This window comes from Pongo pygmaeus, chromosome 2 (genome assembly GCF_028885625.2).
Source record: "Pongo pygmaeus isolate AG05252 chromosome 2, NHGRI_mPonPyg2-v2.0_pri, whole genome shotgun sequence".
Lineage (NCBI taxonomy): Eukaryota > Metazoa > Chordata > Mammalia > Primates > Hominidae > Pongo > Pongo pygmaeus.
This window is the reverse complement of record NC_085930.1, coordinates 203,431,979-203,455,881: the sequence shown is the minus strand read 5'-3', so window position 1 is coordinate 203,455,881 and position 23,903 is coordinate 203,431,979.

Below are 23,903 nucleotides of genomic sequence, written 5' to 3'. Positions count from 1 at the left end.
TTTCTCCTTGGCTGAAATGGACTTTCTGAAGGCACTTGTTTTCAAGAGAAATCAGAAATATGCTTCAGAAAAATAACCATCAAATCATTTTGGAAGAAATAAGAAAAGAACATTTATTTTAGCAATAAGATAATCTCTTCTGGGATTCATAACTAATTTGGTGGAAGTGTTTCTATTTTAAATAAAATCCATATCAGTATTAGAAGAATGTGGATTGATTTTCTGGGCCTTTTAGGGCCACCAACCTCAGCATTTGCCGAATGTGGACTCAAGGACTCTGTCTCTTTGCACGTGTTGCTTCCTGTTTTTGGAGAAGCTTCTACCTCCTCTCTCTGACAAACTTCTTCCTACTCACCTGGCAGGGTCCAGCTGCACACCCCCTCTTCCGTGAGGCCTGCTGGCGCTCCCACTTCCCCAACCTCTCCTCACCATGCACGGGGCGGGCACTCTCCTCTTTGGACTCTCACAGCCTCTTTTTATAGTTCTATCTAGGTCTTTGCTATATTTGCCCGGGGAGGCTGTGATCAACATGGGAACAGGGGTTTGGTTTTGTTCATTTTCATTTTCACAGGCCTTGGAGGACTCACACAGCTCATAATGGCACAGGCTTCATGGGTGGATGAATTGACAAATCACTTTGAGGAAAATCTCTTTGATTGGTATATTTGATTCCTAGTTAACAAACTGCCTACTAGCATTCCTGTGTATATGGCGCCCAGATATCTAACAGCATTGAAATGATATGAAGCTGCTTTGTGCAAAGATGTGCTTTACAGAAGATAAAGACTGCCAGGTAGAAACGGAGCATATGAGTCACTGCACTCTTGGCAATCGAAAGGAAATTATATCCCTTATACTGCACATTGCTAACCCTGTCTTACATCTACTGAGCATTCACAGTGTGTGCAGACAATCTGCTAAGGGCTTTATGAAGACTACCACAATGTCCTTTGGAGGTAGGTCCTGTTGTGCTCATTTTACAGATGAGAAAACCTAGGCGCAGAGATGAATTAAGTTACCCTAGATCACCTGGCTAGTGACAGAGGCAAGTGTTTAAGCCTGAGTCTCGGTCATAACCTCTAAAGGAACACAGAAACTTAGTCCAAGGTATGCATTGGCTGAAATACAATTTAACATTTATTGAGTGTCTATGGCACACTGGTTCCTGCCCTGGCACTGTGAACACACAAATGAAAGGATCAGGTCTCTGCCCTTGAAGTTTTCTAAGGAGAGGTGGGGGCGAGAGCTCAGACAAGCACAGAAATTGTTAGAATGCAGGAGGAAATGAAAGTGTCATAAAGAGCATGATGTGCTACTCGGATTCCCGGAGGGAGCATGTACCATCTGGTGGCATGGATCAGGAAAGGCTTCCTGGAGGAGGTAGCACGTTAGGTGAGCCTTGAAGGATGAGACATCTGTGGGAGAGATCCAGAAAGAGGCTATGGAGGAGGGAATCTGCAAGATGAGGTGGGAGCAGTTGGAAAGGAGGGTGAGAGGGTAGTCGGGGCCAGCACAGGGAGGCCAGGGGGTCTGCTGGGAGGTTGTGGCCAATCTGGTGAGAGAGCCAGGGGCTATTTTAAATTAGCAAGGAGACCTGCTGTCCAGAAGGATGAAGCACTGTAGTGGGTGTGAAGTTTCAACGACTAGTCTAACTCCTGTGTGAGACTAGTTCCAATGGGTCCTTCCTTTCCAAAGTCTTCATCTTCACGGTTGCTTTGTAACAATGCTCTACTCCTCCAGCTCGTGTGTCCTCTCTCCTCCCTGCATTACCTTTACATTTTGATTTGAGAGTTCTGTGGGAGTTTCTTCTTACCCTTCATGTATTTCAAGGTGGTTAGTAGCTTGTTTCTCGGTCACCCCCCGCGATGGCCTCTCACCTGGTTTTGGGCGCTGCCTGTCCCAGTTCCGTGATCATCCTCTGGGCTCTCTTAGCTGCTCCTCTACATCCCCAGCAGCATTCAGCCACAGGGCCCTGATTCTTTAAAAGTACACAAATGGTCCTCTTGGCCTCTCTTAGCCTAGATAAACATGATTAAAACCCCATTGTCTATAAGGCCAACAGAAACTCACTCATGAGAATCCACTTAATGGCTTTATAATGAAGCACTGCCCCAGTGTTCAACCTGAGATGTTCAAGGGAAAGGGCCAGGGTCTACCATTTCCATGACGGATCACCCTCCACCTCTGCCTAAATGCACCCATGTCACCTTCCAGCAAGTCCCGGGGAGGCAGCCCATTCTTCCATGAAGAGCCTTAGCCTGAGTCACTAATAGGGGTTAAGTCCAAACCTCCTGGAGAAGCTGAGGCCGCACAGCAGGAGCTTGGTACATCCACTTCTCTCTGCCCAGTGTCTTCTGCTCACTCATGCCTTCCACTCCCTGAGGCTTAAGGAGATTGAACAGAAATCCAAAACATTCCTTGAAGGGGGTATGTTGATCACTCATCTTTGAATCCACTTAGCATGGTGCCCTGCACACAGGCATTATTCAGTATGTGTTTATTGATATGTTTCCTTTCCGCTCGCTAGACTTCATGGACTAGAAATCCATTCCCTAGCCCTCCCCTGGTGATCCGGCCCCACAAGAGCAGTCCCAGGCCTCCTACTCCTGTCACCTGGCTTTGTAGGTCTTGTTCCCCAGCACTGTCACCACATGCTTAGCTCCTTTCCAAACCTCCTTCTACTTGTCATGTCCCTCTAAAACTATCAAGCCGACAACTTGACTCCCCCAGTGGAAGCAATGGATCTGAAAATGCTTCTTAAACTCCGAGGTGCTGTGCGAATATAGAGAAACAACAAGAATCATGATGACGTTTTCTATAAAGGACTGTGATAGCTGAGACTAGTGATAGGAATGCTGGAATAAGGAACAACTTAAAAATATCCAGGTAAGGCACTGAACGTGAATCGATGATAGTAATCTTCAAAGAATAATCACATTTTCAAACGAATGTTGATGAGGTATATCTTGTAGATTTTTAGTTGGAAAACAATAGATTTCTTTCAGTGGTATACTTATAATTTCTATTTTACCTACCTCAAGAAACAATTTGAGAGACATACAACAAATTATCAGCCAGGAAAAGAGAAAGAATTCATTAGGCATTGGCCCCACCTTTAAAACTGTGTGGCTCTTCCCATCTCTGTTTTCCGTTTATAAAATGAGGGCGTTAGAACAGATAATCTGTAAAGTCTCTTCTGGCCCTGATAGTCTATGGATTATTGAGAAAACCCAACCATTCTCTTTCTTGATTTCCTCCAGGAGTGAGTTTACTTTCCACGTGTCTTTTCCTGGCACACATCTCGCTATTTGCCATTCTTTCAGTGTAGTTTTTTGTGACTCAACCACGAGCCCTCGCAGGTCAGGACCGTGTCTGGTTTGGCTTCCTGCCATCTTAACCTGGTCCTGGCCCATAGCAGATGCTCAATAAATACTGTCAAATAAATAAATTAGAGACGCAAAAGGCAGATGATTAAGAGGATGAGCCAGGGAATGAAACGGAACCATGTGTACTTAGAAAGGACTTTATTGAGAGGAAGGATTTTAAACAATCAGTTTAAACGTTCTTCAGGAATTCTGCTCCATGCCATGTCATGTGAGGTGGGTAAATAAAGTCAGTCTAAAAGATAAGCATATCTGTGCGGAACTTGGTATTTTAAGCTTGTGTTAGTTTTCTGACTTCTTTTTAGATTTAGCTGGTGTTTGTCTGGCCATCCTTGATCTCTGGCAACATTTTAACACCATAAGCAACTTCACAGGTTGATAGACACGAGGCTGCCATGTACCCCTGGCCACTTGTTCAAGGGTGCCTGGGAAGTTGGGACTGGGTAGTTCCTCACTCCATCTGAGCTAACGTGAAGTCAAGACAACATTTCTTTTTTTCTTTTTTTTTGAGACGGAGTCTCACTCTGTCGCCCAGGCTGGAGTGCAGTGGCATGATCTCGGCTCGCTGCAACCTCTGAGCCCCAGGGTTCAAGCAATTCTCCTGCCTCAGCCTCCTGAGTAGCTGGGATTACAGGTACCTGCCACCACACCCAGCTAATTTTTGTATTTGTAGTAGAGATGGGGTTTCATCATCTTGGCCAGGCTGGTCTTGAACTTTTGACCTCTTGCTCCACCCACCTATGCCTCCCAAAGTGCTGGGATTACAGGTGTGAGCCACCGCGCCAGGCCAAGACATCATTTCTTAAGTGGAAAACTCAGCCATTCATCCAGATGTTTTGTCTTTGAGGAGTAAAATCCTGACCTTTGTTTCATGTGTACTTACATATATCTCAAGGCCCTTATTATGAGGTTTATTGACTTCAAGGGATCCAAGAACATCCTGAAAGTAGATACAAAATGTTGAGGCTGTGCCAAGACTGCAAAGACTGGGAGGATTTCCTTCCCGTCAGAATGACTGGCATGGCCTTAGTTTGGTCACTGCTTACCCTATCTTTGAATTTACTTTCCCTTTTGAAAAAATAATTTCATACATAAGATCATCCAAACAGGTAACATTGTTGAAGGATGCTACAGTTTTGGTAACAGGATAGCATCACATGCATCAGAGTCTGAAGGTCTCGTCCTTCTTCGGCCCTGGGAAGGGTCCTAGGCAGCACAGATGCCAAGGTCTGTTGGCTGCTGGAGTCCTAGCCAAGGAGGCTCAACTCCTGAACACATGCAGTGGGCAGAACATACTCTGTAAACCCAAGTCAAGAGTCTGGAAAATGGCTGGACAAGTGCTATGCCTTGCTTGGCTGAGCAGACAGAATGAGGAGAAAAAATAAAGAGAAGATGAGGACTGAAGTCATTCAAAAAGTAAAATTCAGAGGTAGATAAATAGAAAGAGGGGAAATATTTGTACTGGTATGAAATTGAAGAAATATAGAACTGAGCATTTAGAGGCCTGTGCAAATGAGTCCAGTCCTCTTATTCGGTAAATAGGGAAGAAGAGGCTGAGAGAAAGGCTGAGATTGCCCAAGGTCGTGGAGCTACTTACAGACACACCTGGAATTAGAACCCAGGCCTCCTGACTCCAGTGCTGCTGCTGCTGACAGGACACCATCAAGTCGGCCAAAACTTAATTCACTAAGATCATCTATGTTTAATAGAGCCAGGGGGTCAGAGAAGAAAAAACAGTTTAATTAGTTATGATACACCAATTCCACTGGCCCATTGGTTCCAGTGTTTATTAACACTCACCAGCTCAGCTGTCCTCCCAAGCGCTCCTTGAAGCTTTTTGCGTCTTGCAAGAGGAAGAATTGGGAATCTCCACTTTGTGTCACAGAGGAACCTGTAAAGACCCCAGCCTGAGCACTCACCAGGGCAGCCCCTTGCAGAATAAGATATTATCCAAATCTGTTGTTTCTTTTGAAGGCCCTTTTTCAGTCTTTAACATATAACAATTCAAACATTTCTTTGGTAGCATAGATCTCTTTATTTGACTGGGTGGCAGACAGAATTTTTGAAGAATTAACTGATACATTCTCATTCTCCCTTTCCCCCCCACCTCTGTCCTGAACAGACACACATCCAGGATTTCCTTTTGTCTTAAGGCCCTTTCTCTCTAGTGTAAACAACTGGGGCCTAATCCCATCGGAGGCTGCGTCCTGGAAGGGTGTGGCAGCTAAATGCTGAGAGCCAAGATCCCCTCAATTTCTGCTGCAATGTCACCAGGAGTAGCAACGGACAAAGCCGGAAGAGTGTCTGGTGTCAGCTTATGAAAGCTTTAAATGCCAACGAAAGAGGTTTTTCTTGGTGCTATAGACCGTGAAATGGCCAGAAAAGTCTTTAAAGGGGGAAATAGCATGATGAGATTCCGTGTTTAGAAAAGACTGTGGTTGAACTATGGAGAACGGGGGGCAGCAGAGAGAGTTTAGCAGTAGGCAGACCAATTACTGAGCCTCCTACTGTAGGAGGGAGAGGTGCTGATGCCTTGACCTTGGGGACTTCCAGAGAGGACTTAAAAAGGAGATGAGTCTAGTAGAAAAAGAAAAAATACAAGGGAGACTCTAAAGGATCTGGCTATGATGAGCGTGGAGAGATGGAGACCATAAGGTTGCAAAGGAGGAAGTGGGCGAGGGGAAGTCCAAGAAGGTGAGCTGTCTGGGGAGCACGGGAGCAGCGGAGGAGAGGGCTTGGAGAGTTTCATTTTGGGTGCATTGAGTTAAGGAGCTTGTGGGCCCTGCGAGTGGACACACCTTCCAGGGAGTTGGAGACACAGGTTTGGAGTCAGGGAGGGACTCCAAACGCACATGCGAACTTGCAGGCCAGACAGTGAGAGAAGCAGCAGCAGGAGACTCCTCGTTCAGGCCTCAGTGAATGTCCCTCACTCTAATCATAGTCTCTGTGTCCTGTACACTGCATTCATCTTTCTAACACACTGCTCAGGCCTGAATACCCTGCCAGCAACCTTCAGTGCTCAGCGTTCTGTGGCTTCTTTTTTTTTTTTTTTTCTGAGACAGAGTCTCGCTCTGTCACCCAGGCTGGAGTGCAGTGGCGCAATCTCGGCTCACTGCAACCTCTGCCTCCCGGGTTCAAACGATTCTCTTGCCTCAGCCTCCCAAGTAGCTGAGACTACAGGTGCGTGCCACCATGACTGGCTAATTTTTTGTATTTTTAGTAGAGACAGGGTTTCACCATGTTAGCCAGGATGGTCTCCATCTCCTGACCTCGTGATCTGCCCTCATCTGCCTCCCAAAGTGCTGGGATTACAGGCCTGAGTCACTGCACCCGGCCTCTGTGGCTTCTTAAATGCATAAAGAAAGCTCTCTGTCTAGGTCCTTCATGACCTGACCTCTTCTAGAATTATTTTCCCCTACATGCAAATACTCCTGTATAGCTTACAAATGAAACTACATCTTTTCTTGATATTCTTTAATGTTCCTGTTCATTATCTTCTGTTTGTTCAGAATGCTTCTTTCGTCTCTTTCTGTTGACAGCCTATTGATTTTTCAAAGCATCAGATGAAATCTTTCTTGGACACTCCATAAGTGATCTTTTGTGTTCTTACACCTCTTTGTTTGAGTGGAGATAGACGATGCTTTTCCTCTGGGACACCCCTCCACCCACCCCACCACATGCCTTGTGATCTTCTCCGACCCCCAAAACTGCTAGGGCCAAATTCCACACAATATACCCCGAGGAAGGCACACCTGTGCAGAATGCAGAGAACGAACACAGCAGGCCTTGGCTTTTGAGTTGCAGAAGTCAAAGATGTGGACTTACAAGAACCTGGACTTTTGAGTGTCCATTTTATACAATAAATAATGGATTTGGAAGAATAGATTGAAAACCGGACCTTCTTACCCCAGATGAGATAAGGATTAACCAGACTGGGGGAAAGGAGAGTTGGAGGGAATATAATGAGGGAGAGAGGCTTGTGAGGTTCAGGATGAGAGAACCAGGCCTGGAGGGACCACTCAGACAGAAGAAGAATCAGCCTCCAGGGATCATGCAGGCTTTGCTCTGCTGGGCACTGGCTGGCACTGGCAGCCAGAGTGGTGCCCACAAGCCCCCCAGGATCCCTCCCAGCAAGTCTCCATTCCACTACCCCATCACTGGTGTCCAGGAGCCACAGCAACCACCCTTCCTGTTGGACCATCACCATCAGGAACAACTCCTATCAGTGCCCAAAGACTGAGTAGTCTCTGTCTATATTGCTCACGTGAACAACTTCCTTTCCAACAGCCAAGGACTCTACTGTGGAGTCTACTCTTAAGCCCCAAGATAAAGTGGGCTCCAGACACCCAGAAGACTACTGGAGATGTGAACTTCTCTCCCACATCATGTTTATACTTCTGGGACTTTGCATGAAAATAGTTTAAAATCTCCCTCTTGCAGAAATACACTTTATAATCTATTGGCATTAGATTGTAGATATTTCTTATGCTGTGTGTCTCCTGTTTGCTTCTCTAGATGTCCTCTCTACTCTCCATTCTGCTTTCTTCCCCAGAGTCTTATCAGTGTGGGCTTTAGGCTTTGGGCCTCCTGTTGGGCTCAGCCAGTGAGAAGTCCTGGCAGGAGACTGGGGTGGGGGTGAGTTCAGGGCCTTTATTCCCTGGCTGCCTCCTTGCTGGATAGTCCCCTCTGACTGCTCCTCTCAAGCGAGCTGTCCCTGGACTCTTCTCTCCTTCAGAGTTCCTGTAACCTTGTCTTGTTCCTTCCAAATGGAGATGGTGACAATTTCTATGTTATCAGCAGCCTTGGGATACTGTGTCAGTCCATTCTTGCACTGCTATAAAGAACTACTTGAGATTGGGTAGTTTATAAAGAAAAGAAGTTTAGTCAACTCACAGTTCCACAGGCTGTACAGGAAGCATGGTTGGGGAGGCCTCAGGAAACTTACAATCATGGCAGAAGGCCAAGGGGAAGCAGATACATCCTACATGGCTGGAGCAGGAGGAAGAGAGAGAGGGGGGAGGTGCCACACACTTGCAAACAACCAGATGTCATGAGAACTCACTCACTATCATGAGAACAGCAAGGGGGAAATCTACCGCCATGAGCCAAGCACCTCCCACCAGGCCCCATCTCCAACACGGGGGATTTCAATTTGACATGAGATTTGGGCAGAGACACAAATCCAAACCATATCAGAAACTGTATCTCTTGTTTCTCTCCACCCTGCTTATATCTTCATAACTAGTGCTTTCATTAACCCTTCCCTGAAATATCCTAATTCGAATGTGACTTCTGTTTTCTGCTGGAAACCTGTTGCAGACTATATTTGCCAATGATGGTTACAATATCCCCCATCCTGTAGCTCTTCTTACAGTGTGACTGGGACAATTCACCCTCAAGAGGAAGTGATGGCTGGGTGTGGTGGCTCATGCTTGCAATCCCAACACTTGGGGAGACTGAGGCAGGTGGATCACTTGTGCTCAAGAGTTTGAAATCAGCCATGGCCAACGTGGTGAAACCCCGTCTCTACTAAAAATACAAAAATTAGCTGGGTGTGGTGGCATGCACCTGTAGTCCCAGCTACTTGGGAGAGTGAGATGAGACGATTGCTTGAACCCAGGAGGCAGAGGTTGCAGTGAGCCGAGATCATGCCACTGCACTCCAGCCTGGGTGACAGAGTGAGACTGTCTCAATTAAAAGAAAATAAATAAATAAAATAAGAAAAGTTCAGACACTGTGACTTCTGAACTAGTCATAAACAATGAAGGGTGAACTGTCATGTAAACAGTTGACTTGAGACCTCCATACTCTGAGGAAGCTCAAGTGAGCCCATGTAGAAAGACCACATGAAGAGAGGGATTCCTAGGAGGCTCAGGCTGTTTCAGCATCTCTATCTGACTGTGACTACAGGAGAGACCAGAGCCAGAATTACCCAGCTGAGCCTTTCTTAAAATCCTCTTCCACAGATACTATGAAAGATACTAACATGATTGTTGTTATTTTAAGCTGCTGAAATTGGAGTGATTTGTTATGGAGCAGTAGGTTACTAGGATAGACCCTGACTGATACGTTACAAACATCTGGAGATGTGCTTCTAAAGACACAAACAGAGGCCAGGAGCGGTGGCTCACGTCTGTAATCCTAGCACTTTGGGAGGCTGAGGCAGGCAGATTGCTTGAGCTCAGGAGTGTGAGACCAGCCTGGGCAACATGGCAAAACCCTGTCTCTACGAAAAATATAAAAATTAACCAGGTGCGGTGGTGCATGCCTGTAATCACAGCTACTCAGGAGACTGAGGCAGGAGGATCGTTTGAGTCCAGGAGGCGGATGTTGCAGTGAGCCAAGATAGCGCCACTGTACTCCAGCCTGGGCAACAGAACGAGATACTGTCTTAAAATAATAATAATAAGTCAAACAGAAGATGTCCCTTCTAGGCTGGGAGTTTCCTGAGTGAAGGAATCGTGCCTTCTCATATTCCTAGAGTGGCTATCACACAACAGTCCATTCAGAAGGATTTGTAAACAGGTTCAACAGATGTGGCTAATTTGAGTTTTGATCCTCAAGGAAGATTTGGGTGTTTGGCTCACTTGAGAAGTGAGGCAACAGAGAACATGGCATCATCAGCCACATGAAGGACAGACAGTGGTTTCTACTTCTCGCTCTCACAAGTGTACCTCTTCGAACCCCGGTGACCAAGAGCACATATCCCTCAGGTTTAAGACATTCTTTTAAAATAATATTTGCATTAAGAAGCCAAACACTAATAGTGCCAAAATGAGATTATGGACTTTCCCGGAGACTTATCTAAAGCCCCACACTAAATGTGGCCTCCCTGTTTTCTCTCATTTGTGTGTGTTCTGTCAGTTCAAGGCCAGAGAAAGAACTGTCCCAACTGGAAATAGAGTTAGATGTGGGGAAAGAGGCCACTGCTTGGATAACATTCCTGAGATGATGGGTTTGGAAACTGGGTGTGCCAAAAATTTCCTGGAAAGTTTATTTTTGCTGAGTTTTAAGCCTGACTTCAGACCATTAGAGCTCTCGGATAATGCCAGTTTGTTCAAACATGTAGAGAGCCAGCTGTCCCTGGAAATGAGGTTATCTCTTGCCAACTGAGAGTTCTCTGGTCTGGCTTGCCTATGTGCTTAAACACTTAACTTTTAAAGCAAATCGTAAGTAAAGGTCAGAGAGATTCCGCGTTGCCCAGATGCAGTGCTGATAGGAATTTGTCTAGACCGGTGCCTTTCCCGGGGGACCCTGTGAACATACAGATTCTGACTCAGGCTGCCTGGAAGAGGACTGAGATTCTGCAGTTCTCACCAACTCCAGGTGCAGTAAGGCTGGTGTATTTTGAGGAGCACCCAGCTAGAGGGCCAGGCTTACTCATCCTGGGGAGGTCTCTGTCGAACCCACCTTCATTGGGCAGTCTTCCCATTGGCTCTTAAAAGGTTTTTTTGGTTTCAAGAATCTTTGAGTAAAATGAAAATGTCCTTGGGCTGGGGCAGGGTGCAGGAAGGGTCTCCATCTGAATTTTGGCAGCAAATATGTCATTACTATTGTTAAAGAAAGAAATTTATCCAACACTTGTTCAAAATGCTAAGGCCGACTTTCTTCAAGGGGAGCTGTGGAGACAAGGGGTGCGGGGACTTCAGCAACAGGGTCTTGCAGTTGGGGAGAGAGGCTGGACTCAACTCCAGCTCCAATGAGGACAGGTGGAGCCTTCTAACCAAGAAGCAGGGTCGGGGTCAGTGGATGGGAAATTACTAAGAGGAAATATCACAGATCAGGGGTTTCTGGCTGACTTGACTCAATAGGAGTCTTGCTGAAGGCAGGCCAGGGTGACGAGATACCAAAAGTGGGAGATTTTTGTTAAACTGACTTGGCAGGATTCTTGCTCAAACTGGCTTCCATAAGGACAGGGAAGGAAGCCAAGGTAGGGCCTAGTCAAGCAGAGGACCCAGAGGAGCCCAGCTAAAGTTCTGGTCGAAGGAGACCCATCATCACTATTTAAAATACAAATTAGACCGGGAGCGGTGCTCATGCCTGTAATCCTAGCACTTTGGGAGGCTGAGGCGGGTGGATAACCTGAGGTCAGGAGTTCAAGCCCAGCCTGGCCCACATGGTGAAACCCTGTCTCTACTAAAAATACTAAAATTAGCAGGGTGTGGTGGCACATGCCTGTGATCCCAGCTACTCAGGAAGTTGAGGCAGGAGAATCGCATGAACCCGGGAGGTGGAGGTTGCAGTGGGCCGAGATCACGCCATTGCACTCCAGCCTGAGCAACAAGAGTGAAACTCTGTCTCGAAAAAATAATAATAATAAATAAATAAAAATAAAAAATAAAATAAAAATTAACGATAATAACAACTAAACATTGAAATTCACTCCTTGCCAAGCTGCATTCTAAGAGCTTGACATGTCGTATTGACTCATCCAGTGCTTACAGTACCCTGGTCCTGTTATGCCCTTCTTAGACATGAGGAAACTGAGTCACAGAAGGTTCAGCTTCAGGTCCAAGGCCATATAGCCAGCGTGGAACAGCACTGAGATTGGTGGTCAGACCTTGGAGCCACAAGTCCGTGGGAGGCCCCTGCACACAGGCGGAGGGTCAGATCCCAAGGAAGGCGGGGTGGCAGCATGGCGGGTCAACCCTTCAACCTCTTAGCATTCCCTGGGATGTCATGGCCACAAGTTTGTCCTAAAGTGGTATTATTTTGTCCACAATAGGCCATTCATCCATGTCTTGATTGAGCACTTCCTGGACACGAAATGATGCCTCCCCAGACTCTGTGCTAGGTGCTAGGGCTGCACAGCTGGGTAAGCCACATCCCTGCCTTCAGGGAGTTCAGAGTTCCTGGAAGAGGCTGGACTGGATCAGTGCCAGAATGACAGAAACGAAAAAACTGTAAGCACAGGCTGCTGATATCATTGCCATCTTCATGAGCCCAGAACAGACCCTTTTCAAATGCTGAAGTTGCAAAGCCTCTGTCCCTATGCACTTAACCCTCTCTGTTGGCACCTTGCTGGCATCTTGGTTGACATCCCTGCATATTCCTGTCCCTCTGTCTTCGCTTATTTGGTGTCCTCCTTCTAAAGTGCCTTCGGCCCTTTCCCTCCTGTCCTATCCCACCCTCTAGGTGCCTCCCATGACACACAGGGGTCACATGGTCTGTGCTCATCTGGGGTGACCAACTGTTCCAGTCTGCCCGGGGCTGAAGGGTTTCCTAGTGTATTACATTTCTATTGCTGCATAACAAACTTGACAGCTTAGATCAACACCCATATTAACTCACAGTTCTATAGGTCAGTCAGAAGTCCAGGCAAGTAATGGTTGGGCTTTCTACTCAGGGTTTCAAAAGTGCCGAAATTCAGGTGTCTGCCAGGCTGATTAAATCAGTTTCCAGGCTCACGCAGGTGGTGGGCCTGGAATGCAGTTTCTTGCACTATACGGCTGAGGCCCCCATCTCCTTACCAGCTGTCAGCTGGAGGTCACTCCCAGCTCCGCCTGTGTGCAGGGGCCTCCCACAGACTTGTGGCTCCAAGGTCTGACCACCCAATCTCAGTGCTGTTCCGTGCTGGCTATATGACTTCGGACCTGAAGCTGAACCTTCTGTGCCTCAGTTTCCTCATGTCTAAGAAGGGCATAACAGGACCAGGGTACTGTAAGCACTGGATGAGGTCAACCACATTCCGTGCTGTGTGACCCCCTCCATTTTCAAAGCCGTGTGGAATCAGACTTCAAATCTCTCTGCCTTGTATCTCTGACCTCTAGACCCAGGTTTAAAAGACTCATCTGATAAAGTCAGGCCCACCTGGCTAATCTCCCTATCTTAAAGTCAACTTAGTTACAACTGCAAACTCCCTTCATAATAACACCTAGATTTAAGGTTTGATTCAATAACTGGAGAAGGTGTATGTGCAGTAGGGAATTTGAGAGTCATCCTAGAATTCTGCCCCTCATACCTGGGATACAGGACTCTGGATGCTAAAGCTGGGACAATCCGAGGCACACTGGGGCAATGGATCACCTTGTTAGTGAGCTCTGTAAGGGTAGGATTGGTTGTTCTTGGTTATTCTCTTATCCACTTTTTTTTTTTTTGAGATGGAGTTTTGCTATTGTTGCCCAGGCTAGAGGGCAGTGGCGCGATCTTGGCTCACTGCAACCTCCTCCTCCTGGGCTCAAGTGATTCTCCCACCTCAGCCTCCTGAGTAGCTGGGATTACAGGTGCCCACCATCATGCCCAGCTAATTTTTGTATTTTTAATAGAGATGGGGTTTCACCATGTTGGCCAGGCTGGTCTTGAGCTCCTGACCTTGTGATACGCCCACCTCGGCCTCTCAAAGTCCTGGGATCACAGGCGTGAGCCACCGCACCCAGCCTCCTCTCCACTTCTGATCCTAACCCACAACTCTGCACATACCAGGTTCTTGGTAAGACGCACTATATCGGGGGACATACCTCAGCACCTTGTAGCATCAGGACAAGTGGGGCATGGTGACAAATAGCATGGATGCAAGGCAGACAAAACGGGATTTAAATTCTGATTTCCTGGCTTTGTGGTCTTTGACTCAACAACTGAACTAACTCTCTGAGCCTTGTCAGTTTTTTTCTTCTATAAAATCAGGATAGTAACAATACTCACCCAATAAAGTTGCTATTTTATTAGGATTAAATGAAACCATATACATTAAGCATTGGACTCAAGGTCTGGTAGACTGTAAGCACTCAGTGAAGCCAGCTGTAATATTATTATTATTATTATTATTATTTCTTAATCTGGAGACGGAGTTTCGCTATTGTCACCAGGCTGGAGTGCAATGGCATGATCTCAGCTCACCGCAACCTCCGCCTCCCAGGTTCAGGAGATTCTCCTTCCTCAGCCTCCTGAATAGCTGGGATTACAGGTATGCATCACCAGGCCCAGCTGATTTTTGTATTATTAATAGAGACGGGGTTTCACCATGTTAGCCAGGCTGGTCTCGAACTCCTAAACTCAGATGATCTACCCGCTTCAGCCTCCCAAAGTGCTGGGATTACAGCATGAGCCACGGCGCCTGGCAAATACTATTATTATTAACCACACCAGAGCCAGTTGAGTGCTAGAAACTGGTATTGCCTGCAGTGCCATCTCTGGGGCAAGAGGCAGGGGAAGGGCTGGCTGCTCATTCATCGCACCTCAGCGCTTTGAGAAAAAGAAGTGTTTTCCTGCAGTGACGTCCTGACCAACCTAGGTAACTGAGCTCTACTTTGAAAATTCCTCTGGTAATTTAGTGCAAGAAACACATCTTCCTTCAATTTAAAACTTTTGGGTGGTACAGCAGTACAGATGTTAAATATTTTCTGTGTATGACTCCAGAGGGTAGGGGATGGGTCGGTAATTCTGAATCCTTTGAACATCTTAGGGTCTCTCTGGATGAAAGGTGCATGTTGAATGTGGCATTTTATGAAATTAAAAGAAAATAATTTTTTACTAAAACAGCTGTGGGATCTCTGCAGACCAGAGGGATGTCTCGAAGCAGTCTGTGTACTTCAGAGCACAGGGCCTTTTGGAAAACATCTGGAAACTGCACATCCAACTTCATACACAGCAAATCAAGTATGAAGTTGTTTATTGAGGAATTCCTCAATTTCAGGGCATTTCATTGCAAAAAAAGAAGGCCTTCTTCCAGTGCAAACTTGTGCCATCAAAAATGTACTAGCAGGGTTTTATTGTTTCAATTAAAATAATTTCAACTTGAAATGATTCTTTACAAAACAAGGCACAGACACAAACAAAAGACCTCCAAACTTCCCCTTCTCCTCTTCCTCCTCCTAAAGTACACAGCTTTAGCCTTAAAGGAGGATTTACTGCCTTTGTCCGGAATCCCGCAAACCAGGTGGTCACACAATCAGCAAACCAATAACAATTACAGACATTACAATTTTCTACTTCGTTGCCATAAACAAACACTGAGCAATGGGGCAGAGAACGCCTGGAACATCAGCAACTTGAATAGAAAAGGAAGACAAACAGAACCGTGTCCCAGGATTGAGACCAGGCCTCAGGCAGCTCTAGAGCTAAAAACAAAGCAGTGGCAGCTTCTTCCTCTCCTCCTCCTCCCCCTCCTCTCTTCAACACAAATGTTCCAATGATGGATCTCCTAATACCTAAGCTTAGTGGAGCTTAGCAAACTGTAACAGGCCCAAACAGGGACTATTGTGACCTCCACAATAAATCACTTTAGGGAATTGTCGGGGAGATAGACTTCCCTCGCTCTCTGCCCTTGTTACCCTTCCTGTAGAAATTTAAGGAGTTAAAGTTGAGGGGAAATTAAAGGAAAAAAAAAGGCCTTTTTCATTTCGTTTATTTATGTAGATAGTATTTCCTATCAGGAGTGTTACTTTTTGAAATATTTCTGAAATCTGTGAGCCGTGCTGCCCCCCTTTTACACGTATTTCAAAGAAAGTTCTATCCCCAAATGACTTTGATGTAATTTATAGTTATATCTTTTTTTAGTGATTGTCCCTGGCTTTCCTGGGCCAGAAAGGGCTGCAGAAGTCATTTAAGTCCAGGGATTACTTAACAGCTGGTTATCAGCAGCAGCCTGGAGGTTCCTGGACCTAAGGAATCAGAATCTGGAGGTTGACCCAGAAAATGTACTTAACTGTCCCCACCTCCTTCTCCTGCTTGGTGAATCTCTTATAGACGCACGTTGACGCGTCTATATCTGGGAACCAAAGGGGGTCTACATTATATTATCTATATCATCCCTAATTTATAGATATGAAACCTGAGTTCCAGAAAGAGGATGTCATCTGCCCAAGGTCACCCAATACATTAGTGGAAGGGGCCTCCTGACTCCCAGTTCAAGACTAGTCAGTGCAAACTTGTGCCATCAAAAGTATACCAGTGGGGTTTTATTGTTTTAATTAAAAATAATTTCAACTTGAAACGATTCTTTACAAAACAAGGCACAGACACAAATGCACGGGCTTTCCCCTGAAAAGGCCTCCTCTCTGGTCCACTGAGGGACTGGGACAATTCCTAGCCACGGGGTGAAAACAGTTCCACCTCAGGGGCTGCTGATCATGGTGATTCTGACTCCAGGGCCCAGGAGTGGTCCCTAGTGATGTGAATGCCAGCACACTCTGAATTTACAGGGAAGTTGCCTCTTCTGGTGACCACATTCATAGTTCAGTGGCCTCACTTGGAAGAAACTCTGTTCGTTGCCCAACTTACTCCATCTGGCTCAGTCCTCCAAGCCATGTCTTTTGTCTAAGACCCATTGTTATAGCTAAATTTGAGATTCAAGGTAGCAATGATATCATTACTGGTGGGCTTTTTCTTCTTTCTTTTAAAGAAAAGATAGCAGTTATTTCCTTTAGCCACTAATCTTTACAATATTTTTATTCTCTGGAACTTAATGAGCATCTATAGAGCCAAGCTGTGGAGTTGTGGGGCTCGATGCAAACACCACCTCTGCACAGGAAACACCTCCTGTTCCTCTAGCTAGGGCGCCTGTTGGGAGCATCAGCTAAGGGCAGCTATATGCCTTAGACTTATGCCTCTTTCCTCACTAAAAAAGAAAGAAAACAGGTCAGGCGCAGTGGCTCACACCTGTAATCTCAGCACTTTGGGAGGCTGAGGCGAGCGGATCACTTGAGGTCAGAAGTTTGAGACCAGCCTGACCAACACGGTAAAACATCGTCTCTACTAAAAATACAAAAATTCGCCCAGTGTGGTGGTGGGTGCCTGTAATCCCCGCTACTCGGGAGGCTGAGGCAGGACAATTGCTTGAACCCGGGAGGTGGAGGTTGCAGTGAGCTGAGATTGTGCCACCGCACTTCAGCCTGGGTGACAGAGCAAGACTGTCTCAAACAAACAAACAAACAAAAAAGAAAGAAAACAGTTGTTGCTCAATCTGTGATCATTCTTTAGGTTTGCCGCTGTAGTCTGCAGTGGGGGAGGAGAACAGTTTTCGACTCTAAAATTCACATAGAATAGTTTGTTCATAATTTAAAAAACCAATGACTCTATTTAGTACTGTTTCCTGTTTCTTCTCTTCTTCCCTTCTCTTTTTTCTCTTCTTTTTTTTCCTTTTCTTTCCTTTGTCCTCAGCTTTTTTGTTTTTTCTCATCCTGCATGTTGTTGTTCTCCACTTTCTTCTCACCAATATCATCATCATCATTTCCTAACTCCACATCCTGACGCATGGGAGGAGGACAAGGAAGAGAAGGGGGGAGCAGGAGGAAGAGGAAGAGCAGGGAGAGGAGGAAGAAGAAGAAGAGCAGAAGTAGGAGGGGAAATTGGTGAATTAATGAATAAAAGAGTGTGATTATATGACTGTCACAGCTTGGGTTAGGCACCTGGCTGGAGATCTGGGATGGTGTAATCCACGACTTACATTGCTTATGCAGTGGGCTCTTTCCCGGAATTCCCTCCTGCCACATTCCATTTGATGTGGGGAAGCTAAGTGAAGGTTACAGTGCATTTTGAGAAGACAGTGAATTAGGTGGTCTCAGTGTTGAGCTAAAATTCTCTTTTCCCTCTCTGATCACACAATCTCAGGAATTGTTTTTTATTCCTACACTAAATGGATCTCAGCTGCAGTTTAAGAGGCCTGAACATACCTATAGCAGCTAAAATAAAGCCCACCAACTTCTACCTCAAACCAATTCTTTATCCCAGTAACTTTTTTTAAGCACCACAATTTTGTAACCTGGGGGTCATCCTCCAGTGAGTGCCATGCCGAGCCACTTTGGAGACTGAGGCCCAAAAGGAAAATGCCAAGTTATAGATTCTGTCTTTATGTGAATTTTTAGTATTTCATACATCATAAATGTTTGGATTCCTTTTTATTTTAAAAAATATTGCATTGAAATATTATGTGCCTTGATTACTGAGTTTTTCGACATCCCCTTAAATTCTGCACTCTGGTCTTGGCTTTGTTGAAACCCCTCTCAATACTCCCAATGCAGTTTAGTTGGTGATCAAGCCCTAACCCTGCCGATCGCACCTTGTGACTCTCTGCCCGTCTCCCTTTCTGGTCAGCACCACAGCAACCGCCTCCTAACTTGTCTTCCTGCTTCCATCCACTCTTATTCCCCATCCATCCTTTTCCCCCAGTGAGTTAAGGACGGCTTTCTAGAACATGGTCACCATACTGGCCAGCCAAACTGGGTGGCTCCCCCATCCCCAACCCATACCCATCCACTCTGCCCCTTCCACCTTGGGGAGCAGCCTTGGAATCTGGGTGGGGTTGACCTCATCAGCAGCTCTAGGGGCGAGCCCTGGGAGGTGTAAACCTCAGCAATGAGCTCAGGAGGGCTCCGATCCCACTGCGGTCCAGGATGTCTCTGAATAGCTGTAGGAGAGAAGATCTCTCCTGCTCACTCTGAGCTGTGCTGTGTGTGGATGACAGGCCTGGAACCACCATAGATGAGAGAGGTCAACAAAGGATGAAGGTGGCACACAGAGGAGAGGAGAGCTAAGAGAATAACCAACACAGCAGAGGACTGATGGAACAGAACCCGAAACCCTCTCTCTTCTGGACTTCTCCATTCACTAAACCAGTGAATTGCTGGGTCATTGAAGGCTGTTGGTGTGGGGGGCCTCACTGAAGTAGCCGTGCAGTCTTCCGTGGATAGACTATTATTTAACCAGCCTTCATTGTTGGGCTGTAAGCTTATTTTTGTTGTTGCTTCCTTATTTGTTATTAAACTGCTGCAATAAAAATTGTTGTACAGCTTTTGCATATGTAAATATTCGTAGAAAAACTGATGGGAAGTGGAATTCCTGGGCTGAAGGGTGTGCATAATTTTATTTTCATAGAAACTGCCAAATTATACTCTCAAAGGACAAACCACCACTAAGAGAGTTTGAGGGTGCTCAGCGGTGAGATAATACACATATTGGGCAATGTCTGCAGATCAATGCAGAAGTTAGCCATCAGCCTGAGGTGCTGAAGTAGGGTCCAAGGGGGTCCTGCTGGGCCATGTGTTAATTTTTTTTTTTTTTTTTTGAGATGGAGTCTCGCTCTGTCACCTAGGCTGGAGTGCAGTGGCACAACCTCAGCTCACTGCAAACTCTGCCTGCTGGGTTCAGGCCATTCTCCTGCCTCAGCCTCCTGAGTAGCTGGGACTACAGGCGCCCGCCACCACGCTGGAAAATTTTTTGTATTTTTAGTAGAGACGGGGTTTCACCGTGTTAGCCAGGATGGTCTCGATCTCCTGACCTTGTGATCCGCCTGCCTCGGCCTCCCAAAGTGCTGGGATTATAGGCGTGAGCCACCGCGTCCCGCCCGCGGGTGTTAGTCTTTAATAGCTGGAGGGTGAGGAGTCAGGGGTCCCAAGGGAGAGACCAAGGTGGCCAGGTCAGTAGGACGCACTGTGAGAGTTCGGGGCAGTAGCTGTTTACCAGCTGTCATGGAAGCACTTCAGTGCATTGATCTATTTGCCTCTTCCCACACCAATACAGGAATATGATTCAAAATGATATGCAGCTTCCTACAGCTGTATAATAAGCTGTAAGTAAGTAAACAAGATTCCCTTTATTGTTCTTTTCCAAAATTCTCTTGGTTGTATTTTTAAATTTTCTCTCCCAGATAAAGTGTGTGCAAAGGCTTAGCTCTGATTTCTAGATGGCTGGTCTCACTTTCTGCTGGAGAAGGAATATGTCATTTCTTCCTGAGACGGCTCTTTGACCAGGTCGGCCAGCCATTCTTTAGGTTGTTTTTTTTCTCTTCTTCTTTTTTTTTTTTTTTTTTTTTTTTGAGGGGGGCTCTTGTTGTGTCGCCCAGACTGGTATGCAGTGGCACGATCATAGATCACTGCCTCGAACTCCTGGGGTCTATCAACCCTCTCTTTGGGACATTTTTCTAAATTAACTACTTAAACCCAAAATAAAGTGACTATGTGGAATAAAAGTCTGAGAGAATATGGCACTAGGAGAAAATGATGGCTGGAAAGAGGAAACTCTCAACCTGCTGTATATTCCATTTTACAGAGGATCCAGCTATGTGAAGGGATGTGGGGAAGGGCATACTGAGCCTGGGTGGCAGATCGGGTGAAGGGAGGTGGGGAAGGGCATACTGAGCCTGGGTGGCAGATCGGGTGAAGGGACGTGGGGAAGGCATACTGAGCCTGGGTGGCAGATCGGGTGAAGGGAGGTGGGGAACGGCATACTGAGCCTGGGTGGCAGATCGGGAAACAAAGGTCAGGGCTGCCGACTACCCGCCCAGAGCTGCTTCCTCCATGCTCGCCTGCTCCAGGACAGGCGACCTCAGTGTTGCAGTGCTTTTGTGGATGGATTTTGCTTTGTGGATGCTTTCAGGGCACACTTATGCCAACGATTTCATATTTCCTGCCTGCTCGCAAAACTAGTAAAGGGAGATGAAGTGGCGTTAGAAATATGTGTGAATTTTTGCAGCCAGCGTCCTAAACACTCCTGGAGAGGCTGTTCTGAAGAGCATCCCCCTTCCCCTGCTGTATTTTCTTCATACCACATATCATTATCTGAAATATTATTTATTCATACCACATACCATCATCTGAAATATTATTTATTATGGTTATTTAATGTCTGTCGTGTGCACTCCCTCCCCCGAGGAGTTCCGTTAGGGCAGGGACTTGGTTTTGTTTGTGACTGTATCCCTCCATGCCTAGAACAATGCCTGGCACACAGTAGCTTCTCCATGAATGTTTGCTGAGTGACTGGACGCACTGGATCCTCTCGTGGGTTTGTAGCCTGTTTCTCCAGGGAGATGAGGAAGTTGGCGCCACTGAATGCCAGAGCCTTTTTTGTAGGTGCCAATCAGGCCAGAAATCAGGTTGGGGGACAAATAGAGACCGAGAGTCTCAGAAGTCTTGGCACCAGGGCACAAGGACCTCAACCAAATTGCCTTCGAGAATGTAAACAATTCTTTTTATCATTCACTGGATTTTTTCCCAAAACTTTCAAATGCTGAGGAGGCACGAAAAGTAGCGAGATTGTTTATGATCTTTGGTCTTTTTTTTTGCTTGTTTTTTTAACCTTGAAGCTGAGTGAACAAAAACAACGAGGATCCACCCAGAAGGATGTTGAAAGTTGTACCTGGTAGCTTCAGCTAAGTTCATCAGGCCGTTTAGCAGTGAAAGAGGAAAGATATCAAGGAGTGGGATCAAGTGTGGATTTATTAAGGGCTGGCCAAGTTCAGGGGATGTCTGAAACACATGGCTTGCTATCCTCTTCTCAGGACCAGGAAAAAGTCACTACAAATACCTCATCACTTCATGAATCCTTGGTCGCCTCATCTGTAAAACGGGGGTGACAAAGACTTACTTTGCAGTGTTTGAGGATGAAAGGAGCTGGTGAGTTGAACGAATGTGCCCTGTAGATGGTCAGATGAGCAAATGCATTATTATTTTCATTGTGAAAGGATTTGAATTTGAATTCTGCGTGGTCGAGGTGGCATATCTAAGTGGCAGAATAATTGATTGAGATATTAATTTAGAATTCTATTGTTAGGCATTTGGGTTTCCTTGTCTCAGGATTCCTTGATTGGACTGAAAGCAAGAGTTCCTCAAAATCCTTCTCTCTTACATTCTGGCCTTGCTTTAGAGAAGATTATGCTAACCAGGAAAGGAGGCAGTGAGAGAGGCTGGGACACAGAAGGAGAACTGGGTGCAGAGAGGGAAAAGTGGGCTGGAGACGTCTTTCCAGACTTAAGAGAGGAACAGTGCGGGGATCCCAGGCCTTACTCTCTTCCGTCCCAGGGTTGCAGGGGTGGATGCAGAACCTGGGGAGGGAGAGGCTGCTGACCCCATCCTTGCAGAGGCCATAGCCCAGGAGCAGAGGAGCTGCTGGCCGGCAGAGGCCCTGGGGTGTGGTGAGGAGGTCAGTGTGCTGGTGGGGACTGAAAACCAGAGCCTCTCTTAAGGCTGCTCCACTTCCACACCTTGGTCCCTTCTACCACACAAGGTAGGTGATGCTGTTTCACCCACCCAGTGAACTGGAGACTCCTCAGCAGAATTAATTTTTTTAAAGAAAAATCATGTGGCATTTCTTTCATGCCAAGTTTGTGAAATAAAGCCCATACCTGCTCCACACAGAACACACTATTTAATAAATGCCCTTGGGCAAAAGTGTCAGTAGCAATTCCTGGAAGAGACATGTCCTGAAAGAACTAGTAGAAACCAGGAAATCGCTGTCCTATTTTTGTCTCTGACACTAACGAGCTCTCTGTGACCTTAAGTAAGTCCCTTCCTCCATCTGTGCCTTCCATTTATTTATTGGTCAGATGAAGAGATACTGGACTAAATTCCTGGTTCATATTACTACATATTTAGAATGGATTTGGGAAACAGGAAATAGTTATGAAACCATATTCTTAACTAAGGATATAGTTTTAGACGCTGTTCCAGTCATGTTAATTTCCACCTCAAAAACAATGGATTTTTGATAAAGCAGAGTTTCTGCAACTGCAGAAGACAACTCGAATAAATGTGACACTATGATTGTCACCTGCTGAAGCAACACTTGTTCATGCACTCGTGGTCTCTGTTGGGATTTTGGTCTTGGTGGCAATACATACTTCTTGGGATTTTTATTTTAAAAAGAAAAGCGCCTTTGGGAAAAAAAAAAAAAAAATCCTTCCATAACGAGCTCATCTTTCACCAGGGCTGGAACAGTGTAAACATGACTGCGTGAGGCTCCGTGTTTATGTTTTCTCAATGACTTCCAGATCAAATTTGCTGTGTTTACAAGTTGGAGACACTTTTTCTAACTGCCGGCATTGCAAACTCAAACAGGGGTCCGGCCCCCCGGCTGGGCTGGCTCTGCTTCGAGTTATCCCGCACCTCTGACAACACTTCCACGGTGCCCCAGCAGGAAAAGCGCTTAGCTCAGCAGCCGCCTGCAGACACCGGCTTTTCATACTTAAATCAAAACAAGATGCCAGGTTATTATTATTATTATTTTAAACTTTAAGCCTTAGGTCCAGGGGTAGAACGTGGACTGCAGAGGTGATCTTTTCTTCCCGTTCTTGCTTGACAATTGCTTTAATTTTCCCTATGCTTCCAAGAGTTCTTACCTCATCCAGACCCTGTGAATCTCACTTTGAAGTTTCTCTTAATTCCCTTCGATCATGAGCGCTATGAACCTCATGCCCAGAAGCCTCTGCCTGCCATGGATTTTGCAGGTCACCTGTTAAGGTATCCATTACTGCTCCACAAAACTTGAAATACAAAGCTCTTGACTCTTTTCCCCCTTTTAAAACACATATCCCTTTATAAAACAGCCGTTTTACTTAAATCCCTTTGTGCTAGATGTTTTATGCGTCTAAGAGATGGTACTTTGACCCTGAAGCTGTCATCCCAACCAGCCGTCAGCAATATCTTTTTGTTTTTTGAGATGGAGTCTCGCTCTGTCGCACAGGCTGGAGTGCAGTGGTGCCATCTCGGCTCACTGCAAGCTCCGCCTCCCGGGTTCAGGCCATTCTCCTGCCTCAGCCTCCCAAGTAGCTGGGACCGCAGGCGCCCACCACCACGCCCAGCTAATTTTTTG